The 8337-nt window shown below is 46.0% G+C and overlaps 1 non-coding gene across 1 annotated transcript; it reads right to left on the bottom strand.

Annotated features, from left to right (window-relative positions):
- Positions 1 to 5866: 5866 nt before the first annotated feature.
- On the bottom strand, positions 5867 to 5973 carry LOC136152576 (U6 spliceosomal RNA). Its single transcript, XR_010660249.1, has one exon. It is a non-coding gene; the product is annotated as a U6 spliceosomal RNA (small nuclear RNA).
- Between the last annotated feature and the right edge of the window lie 2364 nt (positions 5974 to 8337).

Below are 8337 nucleotides of genomic sequence, written 5' to 3'. Positions count from 1 at the left end.
GGGGGTCTTCCTGACCCAGGGATCGAACCTGTATCTCCTGTGTCACTTACGTTGGCAGGCCATAAGTCTTTTCCACTGCGCCAACTGAGAAGCCTCGTGTTAACACAGGGTCACCCAAAGTAAGCTAATGTGTATCTTCATCATTACTCATGATCTGGGAGATTTGAAAGCTGGTCTGTGCAAACTGCAACAACTCCCACATAGGGAAGCCGCGCAGAGGGGTCAGCGCAGGTCTGCTCCGCGAGGTTCAGTAAGGTGACCACACTCAGGGGGCCGGAAAGACTGAATGGGCTTCCCCGCCTGGGTCTTGCAGCTTAGCACTGGACTCCGCTTCCCCATAAGGCTTTCCTCCCCAGGCCGCAGCAACGCCCCGCATCTGAGCATTGCTTCCAATTCATCTCCTCCCCTCTTCCGTTCTGAAAGCGTCAGCCACACCTGCAGACTCCACGGCCACAGCACACCAGACAGAGCCTTCTGGAAGGGTCTGTCCAACCCACTTACTACAGGTTGAAGGCATCTAAGCACCTTTCTTTTTGGAGCTGCACCCAGGGAGCATGTGGGATCCTTGTTCCCTGACCAGGGATTAAACCCATGCTCCCTGCATTGGAAGAGCAGAATCTTAACCACTGGAGGGCCGGGAATTCGCCTCATCTGGATGCACTTCTACAAGTGATTTTTGACTATACCCTGCCGCCTTCTATTCTCCACTTTTTCTGAACCTTTTCTGCATGGAGCAGCCAGGGTGATAATTTTAATGGGCTTGAAGCCTTCCAGTGGCTTCTCTTCCCACTGACTATAACACCCCCACGTGTGGACTACTGCAGCTGTGCCTGGCGCTCAGACCTCTGTCCTCCCTGCCCTTCTTGACTCTTGACAATGGGACTTATTCCTGCTCTTCAAGGTTGTTGAGAAGCTTCCCTCCCTCAGAGGTTTTTGCACCAGCTCTTTCATCCTTCTGGAATTCTCTAACTCCTTAGAATTTCATAGAGCTAGATTAAAATTTGAGATTAGCTCTAGCCAATCTTCCCTGGAAGGAAGCTTCCCTGGTGGCTCAGATGGTGAAGAATTTGCCCACAATATGGGAGACCTGGGTTCGATCCCTGGTCGAGAAGATCCCCTGGGGGAGGGAATGGCTACCCACTCCAATAGTCTTGCCTGGAGAATTCGACGGACAGAGGAGCCTGGTGGGCTAGAGTCTATGGGGTCGCAAAGAGTTGGACACGACTGAGTGACTAGCATACTAGCCAATCTAAAAGATCACTTCTTTTCAGACTGCCCCAAATAAACCAGCTTTTCAAACACTTTCTATCACATCATCCTATTTGCATTCTTAACAAACATAGCTTAACTATTTTATAAGCCATCCTTATTTTCTTATTTTTATAAAGTATATAAAGTGTACTTTTTATATAGTGTATAAAGTATACTTTTTATAAAGTATATATTTTATAAAGTATATAAAAATACTTTTTTTTTTTTAAAGTCTATTTTCTGTTGGGCTTCTTCATATTAGCACGTATGGTAGTGAGCAAGGCCCTTGCTTATTTTGCCCTTTTCTGCGTTCTCAGTACCCAGCAACGCTTGTGAATGAACCGGGGGTGATATTAGGTCTCGTTTCTTGCTATTTCGCAACATCATGCTTTCTCGTTATCCTCCCGCTTGCTGAAATGAGAGGCATTCACCCCACGGTGAGGAATGCAGACTCTGAAAGGGGAGAGATAAACACAGCTCATCTCCAGGCTTGGCTACTCACGAGCTGGGGAGTTTCAGACAAGGCAGCTCCTCAGTGCCCTCCTCTGTACCATGAAGCTAATCGTAGTGTCCACCTCATGGTGGAGGCAATGCAATTCAGACAATTAAACATGCAAACACGGTAACAACGATAAAATGCAGAGTAGCCCACCTGCCACATTGTAAGACCCTATCAGTGCAGCTGTTCTTACTGTGGGGTGAGCATATATATTATTTAGGTCGAATAGTTTAGTTATATATATAAACACATTACATTTATATGCCTTTTATTGCTTACTTTATACATCTACATTATAGATGTACTGTTAGCCATTTTAAAAAATTATTCTATTGTTTGATAGAGTAGCGAATAGAAAGTGCTGCATGATGTGTGAAATGCCATAAAAACAGATGCCAGCCGCTCTTTTCTCAGCCGACTCTGATACAACGTTCAGATGCATCCCTACTTCCCTCCCTTCCCCCTTCCCTTTCTCCCTGCCTCTCTATTTCAAATAGGTTTTCTTTAATTATAATAAGAACCCCCAACATGAGGTCTACCCTCTTAACGTTTGTTGAGGTGCACGACACAGCAGGGTTAACTATAGGCGCCTCGTTGTCCTGAGAACATCTAGAACTTACTCACCTCCTATGACAGAAACTTGACGGAGTTAAGTGTTGATGAAGTCAACAGCAGCGGCAGAACATGCAGTTACAGCAAATTTCCTGAAGGTGGCACCAGAGGACTGAGGTTTGGGATAAAGCTCCAGGGTCCTGGCTTTTTCCAAGGACCCTGGAAAAAAGAAATCTCTAAAGATTAATCTCTGCTTGCAACGCAGGGGACTCGAATTCGATCCCTGGGTCGGGAAGATCCCCTGGAGAAGGGAATGGTAACTCACTCCACTTTTCTTGCCTGGAGAATTCCATGGACAGAGGAGCCTGGTGGGCTGCAGTCCATGGGGTCGCAAAGAGTCAGACAGGACTAAGCGACTACCACCTCACCAGGGTTCTTGCAGACACCCTATGTGATTTGAAGGGGTGAAAAAGGTTATCTCATGGGTCTCTTCTCGTATCTTAAAATTCCCTTTCATTATTACTGCTGGGAAGGGATGTGTCATCGTACTGCATGAAGCTTCTCTAAATGCAAATGATATCCTGGAACAGGGAGCTTGCTATTATTCATCCAAACCTCAGGCAAAATGAGAGCACCTGTGTATTAACAGGCCGGTGGTGGAGGTGAGACTGGGGCAGGTAACAGGAAGAAAAGGGGGTGGGTGTGGGCGCGCCCCAGGACACCGTGATCTGCAGGGAGGAGCACAGCCCGGGAAAGCCAGAGCTAAACCATCTAAATGGTGGGGCCAGGGCAGTCCTCTCCTGTCTGGGTCTAAGGTTTGAGTCCCTGGAACATCAGCATTCATCAAGTTTAAATAACATGTAGATTCCAGAATGTCTATGTGTACAGAATAGATTCTCAGTATCTGCTGGGGATCGGGATAGCAATAAAATGGATAAAAAGAGGCCAGGAATGCGGTCAAGGGTTCAGAGCGACTCTCTGAAATTAAATGTGAAGTACTTCGTATCTACCACCAGATGGCAGTATTACCCCACCAAATGTTTACACTCTAACGTTCCATCGCGCAGGCTAAACAGACGCCTACAACTGACTACACGTGTTTCCCATTTGTATCAGTGATTGGAATTTGCTTATAAGCAACAATTATGCTTGCGATGCAGGAGGCTGGGGTTCGATTCCTGGGTCGGGAAGATCCCCTGGAGAAAGAAATGGCAACCCACTCCAGTATTCTTGCCTGGAGAATCCCATGGACAGAGGAACCTGGCAGGCTACAGTCTGTGGGGTCTCAAGAGTCAGACATGACTGAGCAGCTAAACCACTACTCCTCTATGTAGCAATTTATTCTTTATCTGCGCTTTTTCCGTGAATTGCAAATACTTTGTTGTTGTTGTTGTTGTTGCTAATAGTGACTGCTTTAGATATACTTCAGTTATTATCTGGGATTATTAGATGAGAGCCTAAAGGTGGTATTGTCTGTGACTAGGCATTTTGATTCAAAATTGTCAGTAGGAAAAAAAAAACCCAAAACAACTAAGCAGCATGTGAATTGACACGAAACCCTCCCAGCCAGAATATACCAACCGCTGCTGATTGCAAAGCAAAACAACATAGAACTTGTTCAGTTGGTATTTACTCTTCCTGATTTGCGTCTATGGCTTTTTCCTAATAGGATAAAACAAAACGGTTGCAACATGTAGTTCATATGGTTTACATATTCAAAACCATCTGTGTATGAAATAACTCTCTGTAAATACATTTGGTGGTTGAGAGTTTGCAAAGGTGATTATCAAACAAGATAGTACATGGAAACAACGTGGTCCGAGCCTCACACAGAGCAGAGATTGTAAAGATATGGGGGTTGCTACTCTGTTAAAGAAGTGATATGAGCCATCAGGGGATAGGTACAACAGACCTTGCCTAGGGTGCTACCATGAAACACCCTGCTGGTGCGTTAGTAGATCCATGAGAGGGTGAGCTGTCTGCTAGGCATCCCCAGATCACGATATCCGGGCAGGAAAGAGCAAAACCTCCTACCTTCAAGAGACACTGCAGACCGCAGTGTTCAGCAAGGAACCGTTAACACCTTTCAAGAACAGCAAATCCATACTTTTCTCATTGCTGGATTTGGATTTAAATCCCCCGGGCAAAGTTAAAGGCACATTTCTGGGGCAGTTTTTGAAAACTGGGATCTGCTGAGTCCCGGTTTCTCGGCCAGCTTCAGAGTGACAGAATATTTGGTAGGCATAGTGACATTGGGGGCTTCCCTTGTAGCTTAGTCGGTAAAAAATCTGCCTGCAATGCAGGAATCCGCTTTCAATGCAGTAGACCGGGGTTCGATTCGTGGGTCGGGAAGATCCCCTGGAGAAGGCAATGGCAACCCATTCCAGTACTCTTGCCTGAAAAGTCCCATGGACAGAGGAGTCTGGAGGGCTACAAACCACAGGGTCTGACATGAGTTAGTGCCTACACCATAGTGACATTACAGCTTCAAGACGCTTTTGGGCTCGACAGGGCATACGTAACAGGCACAGCTGAGTGGCCTTAATGCCTGGGGTCATTCAATTTTCCCCATCTCCTCTTGGTGTAAACTTCTTCTTCCCCCTAGGAGGTGGGGCCAATTCCTTAAGTAAGATATCTTATTTGGACTAGCTTAGACTCTGGCCATTCTTCAAGCTTCTCTCTTTCTTCCCTCCTTCCTTGCTTGCTTCCTCATCTTGTTCCTTCCCTCCCTTTCTTCCTTCCAAGCATCCGAATGCCTTGTTACTTATTGTAGTCTATTCATTTTAGATCCAGACATTAGAAGCAGGTATTTTATTTAACGTATTTCCTGTTACGGACAGAATTGTATCCCATCTTTCCATATAGATGTTGAAGTCCTCACCTGCAGTAACTCAGAATGTAGCTGTATTTGGAGAGAGCTCTCTCAAGAGCTGACTGAGTGCTCATTTGCTTCAGTCCTGTCTGACTCTTTGCAACCCCATGGACTGTGTCCCGCCAGGCTCCTCTGTCCATGGGATTCTCCAGGCAAGAGTACTGGAGTGGGTTCTTTCAACAGGTTATTTATGTTATGTTAGTTGCTCAGTCGTGTCTGACTTTTTGCAACCCCATGGACTATAACCAGCCAGGCTCCTCTGTCCATAGGATTTTCCAGGCAAGAATACCAGAGTGGGTTGCCATTTCCTTCTCCAGGAGATTAACTAAGGTTAAATGAGATCATCAAGGTGGCCCTAATCTAGTCCCTGGTGTCCTTATCAGGAGACATTAAGACGCAGACAGACAGGGCAGAGACCATGTGGAGAAGTGGAGAAGGCGGCCGTCGCAAGCTAAGGGGAGAGGCCTCAGAGAAAACCAAGCCTGCTGACATTTTGATCTTGGGGTTCCAGCCTCCAGGACTGTGGGACAATGCTTTTCTGTGGTTTATGAGGCTCTGCTGCTAAGTCACTTCAGTCGTGTCCGACTCTGTGCAGCCCCATAGACGGCAGCCCACCAGGCTCCCCCGTCCCTGGGATTCTAGTCTGTGGTATGTTCTTACCCTAGCAGGAATTCATCCCCTTAGAATATTTGTAAATAACAGAATACTTCTGGAAGCTGTGCCTCATTCTTGCTCAGGAGCCATGCTAATCATTTCCGTATCAGTCTAATTTTAGCAGCCGTACTACCAAAGCTAGCCCTCGGCATGGATTTCTTAACCCCTAAATTTACCAAAGTTTTAAAACCTGGGCTTTCCTTGAATTCGGGTCTCATGCCTGCTGTTGCCACCTCCCAGCGTTGCTGCCCACTTGGCATTTGATGAGTGTGAGGAGGCATTTCTGAACAGTTCCAGAGCCCGCCCCCGACTCGGTACAGCACGTTGATTCACTTTCATATTGAACATCACCATGAGTAGAGAAGCTTCATCGGAAATTGAAACCTTCTTAGAATTGGTGGCTTGTGGGTGGGGAGGGCGTGGGGATTGTGACTAAAGAGAGAAAGTCGGTTAAAACCTTTCTTTCACTGCTGTTGCAGGCAAAACGTTTCTCCCTCAAGAGCATGGCCACGTGTCTATAGAACTCATTAAAATTCCCGTTTGGGTGAAAATATTGAAATAAAGTACTGCAGATGGCAGCATGACATTACACATGATGATTTTGGAGCAAAGTCACAGCGTCATTGTCCCACTTTATTTTTCTTTTTTTTCTCCTAGTGGGTAAGTTACTGGAACCTTTTAAAAAATGATTATTTATGGTGAAAACTTGGACAGGCAATTATGCCTGTTTTTCAAGTTCACTTCCACGGCCTGCAACAGCAACGTACCAGTCAGCAACATCGCCTTGAAAAGCCTCCAGGCAAATACGTTGTTATGCTAGCTCCCCACTCGGAGAATCCCAAGGTTAGATTTCAACCTATTTTGAAATTAAACTTCAGAGATGTGCCCAACCTTCTTTCAAGTTCCTAAAGATAAGTTAACCCCATGTTAACAAAGAAATAATTATTCTCAGAACCTGGGGCACCAGAGATGTGAGACGAACTGCCTCTTAGGCTGACACACACGTGCTGCTCTGTAACAGACTTGCAGACATGCTTCAGTTTCCCCCATTCATTTTTAACCAGAAAAAACGAGTGCTCTGGGACTCCAGGGATGCCTGTTCTCAGCAAAATCTCTAAAACTCTAAACACCAGGTCAGCAGACTTATTCTCTTCAGGTTCAGGCAGTAAATATTTCCAGTTTTTTGGGCCACACAGCCTCCACCACAACGCTGCCTGGTATCCAAGGGCAGCCACAGGCAGTATGTCTACCAACTGGTGTGGCCCTGTCCCAATAAAACTTTATTTATAAAGGCAGGCAGGCAGATTTGGCTCTAGGTAGCTTGCCAACATCTGCTCTAAACCTGGGCTTGCAGATCTGCTGAGGAGGCCTCCCTGTATTGTTTGAACTCTTGTGGACATTTTACCCTCCCTCCTTTTTTATTTTCCTCACTTAAAGGCTGCTATGATTCACATGTATTTCAAGCATGACCTGTATAATTTTTTTTTTTTTCCTGAGGTGAAATGTGGAGCTTGACATTGGAGACATATTCAGTCACAGTGTCAGCCTGGACATGTTTCATTCTGATTTCTTCCCATGAGGTCCATGTGGCCTGGGTTCAAACTTAGGAATAAGGGTTTGGATTTGAGACCATGCTTGTTTTGAACCTGGCCCAGTTAGGATGAAGGTGATGGAGCAAATGCTATTCATGTCCCCTGAGGTAACGTATGTGCCTAGTAGGCAGACCATCAGCTTCGGTAGTTATTTACATTGGTAATTATATCAGGAGGTCACATAAACATGTGTTTATGAAGAGCATCCTGGATGTAACAAAATGCATTAAGCAATTTTCAAATGGTGACGTGTTTATTAGTATGCTTATTAACAGTCCTTCATAGCTCAGTTGGTAAAGAATCTGCCTGCAAGGCAGGAGACCCCGGTTCTATTCCTGGGTGGGGAAGATCCGCTGGAGAAGGGATAGGCTACCCACGCCAGTATTCTTGGGCTTCCCTGGTAGCTCAGCTGATAAAGAATCCACCTGCAATGTGGGAGACCTGGGTTCCATCCTTGGGTTGGGAAGATCCCCTGGAGAAGGGAAAGGCTACCCACTCCAGAATTCTGGCCTGGAGAATTCCATGGACTGTATAGTCCATGGAGTTGCAAATAGTCAGACACGACTGAGCGACTTTCACTTTTACTTTATGAACAATCAGTTTCCATAGATGCTGAATCCACACACCGTTCACTCAAAGGCAGTGTCTAAATTCTGGTAGAGGATGATCCAGATGTCGATAATGGTGAGTCTGTGGGAATCAGCAAACATGATCTCCTCAAGGCTACCTTAAGGCAGACCTGACCCCTGGTTGGCCCCAGACTATTCTCCTTCTTGAAGGGATTCCCTTGAAGGGGATTGGGCTGCTAGGCTGTTTGCCATTTGCCCAGGCTACAGCAGACCCCAGCAGAGTAAAGCAAATCATTTCCAGGAACTTTTTCGGGGCAGGTATATGTGCAAGGATGTTTTTGATAGCTT

Source organism: Muntiacus reevesi, chromosome 21 (assembly GCF_963930625.1).
Source record: "Muntiacus reevesi chromosome 21, mMunRee1.1, whole genome shotgun sequence".
Classification (NCBI taxonomy): Eukaryota; Metazoa; Chordata; class Mammalia; order Artiodactyla; family Cervidae; genus Muntiacus; species Muntiacus reevesi.
The sequence above is the reverse complement of the archived record's forward strand: the minus strand, read 5'-3'. Positions and strand labels throughout refer to the sequence as shown.